The 2221-nt window shown below is 39.9% G+C and overlaps 1 pseudogene; it reads right to left on the bottom strand.

The window, feature by feature from the left end:
* Positions 1 to 734: 734 nt before the first annotated feature.
* Positions 735 to 1795, bottom strand: LOC118022511 (annotated as a pseudogene).
* Between the last annotated feature and the right edge of the window lie 426 nt (positions 1796 to 2221).

The raw sequence follows: 2221 nt of genomic DNA, 5'->3' as shown, positions 1-2221 counted from the left end.
GGTGAAATGTCAGGTCAGGAAGTGAATGCTTTGGGTGATGCATTTTTCTACTTGAGACAGTAATTGCAACCAAGTTTGAATAGGTCTCTTTACTCTTCAGGTTCGGCTCACCCTGGTTTAATAAATTTTTGACCTCATTGGTATAAGTGTGAAACAAAGAGTTCACTTTAATTTTTTGAAAAAGTCAAATATCCTCTGTAAAGTCTTTTGTTGGTATCATATGATATCACACAGAGGGGAGACGTATGGGCTAAATCATAATACTGCTGGCTTGATGAGTTTCTGGTTGAACACCTTCATCCAGAAGGTGTTTATCTGATGACAGCTTCCTGATGGTAAGTATCATGGCTTTATCCTGGCCCAAATTCTGTTTGGTACATTCATTAGGCATTTGGATAAAGAGATGAAGACACGTCTGTCAAATTTGTGAGTGATGCAGAGTTAAGAGGATTAATAAAGAAACCAAATGATGGAATCAGATGAAAGAGGTCTCAACATGGGTAGAGAGATGAACCAAATAGTACAAGAAGTTTGATAGGAATAAATATCAAGCACTATATAATTTTTTTGCTTTAGTATTGGAGAGTCTTAACATTAGAAGCATAACAAAACAAAAACAAGCAAAAATATCCCAGGGTATAATAGTTCAGAACACATACATTTATAAACAGGTATAATTGAACTGTTAAAACACATAATTATGTTATTAGTAGAATAGTTCAAAACACAGTATTTTACAGTGGGACATGACAAAATAGGTAAACAGATTCACCGTTTTGTGTTCTAGATTGCCTCACCAAGATCGGTAAAATTGCCACAGCCTGAATTTTGGAGGGCAGTTTCATTTTGTCCTCTTTGGGAACTGTAGTTTTGACAATGACAGCCTTAAAGTCAGCCTTATTTATTCTGGAAATAGCTGGTTAAAGAAGATTCCATGAGTAAGAATATCTTAAACTTTCATGGTTTCAGCCAAGAGTAGCTGTCCGCAATGTGACATCCTGGCGACAAGTGTCAGTCTTGTCATTCACAAGGATAGTCACACAGTCTTTAACATCAAACAAAATCACCCTATCCACCCCAATGGCTTTCATTCTTTGTAAAGTAAATTCAGCATTGAGTCTGTCTGCAATTAGGGAAAACAACGATATAGTTCCTCCACTCTGTGGTATTTTCTTGAATCCACTGCGGACTATAGGTTCTGCATATAAACTATCTACAAGACTATTTTTTTTCAAAGCTTTTATTTTTTTGTTTGAGAGAGAGAGAGTGGGATGGAGGTGGGGGGAGGGGCAGAGGCAGAGGGAGAAGCAGACTCCCCGCTGAGCAGGGAGCTGACTCTGGACGATGGGCCCAGGACCCTGGGATCATGACCTGAGCTAAAGGCAGATGCTTAACTGACTGAGCCACCCAGGCGCCCCTCTACAAGAATATTTTTTTAAAAATCTCTGTAACTGAGAAGTGCATATCTGCCTTGTTACTGAAATTGTATTGGTTACAAGTTCTGTAGAAATTGGAGCATGGCTCATTTAAAAAAATTCTTGTTGGGCATATGGATGACGCAAATTTTACAAGTGTTGATCATGATGAGAGATTCCATTTAATTATCATTAATGTCTTCATAGTCACTCTGTATGATATAGACAGCTTTGTCTCACACATTTTCAGTAGTCTCCACTCTGGTATCTTGATGGCTGAACTTCTTGGTGATCACTTTGCTCACACGCAGGCCCACCTCTTCACCAGTTTCTGGGAAGGTCTTGGGATGAACCATTGCTGAATGTGCCACGCTGGGCATGGTGGAGGCTCAGTGGGGCTACCAGGGGAGGGAGGAACAAGGTGACCATCATGGGAGTCATTTTTTTTTTAAAAGATTTTATTTATTTATTTGACAGAGAAAGACACAGCAAGAGAGGGAACACAAGCAGGGGGAGTAGGAGAGGGAGAAGCAGGGTTCCCCACGGAGCAGGGAGCCTGATGCGGGGCTTGATCCCAGGACCCTGAGATCATGACCTGAGCCGAAGGCAGATGCTTAATGACTGAGCTACCCAGGTGCCCCGGGAGTCATTTTTTTAAGAATGAAAATATTATGAATGACAACAAAGCAAAACAAAAAACCAGCTAATGTTCAAGGACATGATGAGAGATTTAATGATAATAGTTGTGAAATGTTTTGAAGGCAACAAAGAAGAATATTCTCAAGATGAATCAACTCTGTAACATG

The sequence above is a fragment of the Mirounga leonina genome, unplaced genomic scaffold (assembly GCF_011800145.1).
Source record: "Mirounga leonina isolate KUSES-001 unplaced genomic scaffold, KU_Mleo_1.0 Mir_176, whole genome shotgun sequence".
Classification (NCBI taxonomy): Eukaryota; Metazoa; Chordata; class Mammalia; order Carnivora; family Phocidae; genus Mirounga; species Mirounga leonina.
The sequence above is the reverse complement of the archived record's forward strand: the minus strand, read 5'-3'. Positions and strand labels throughout refer to the sequence as shown.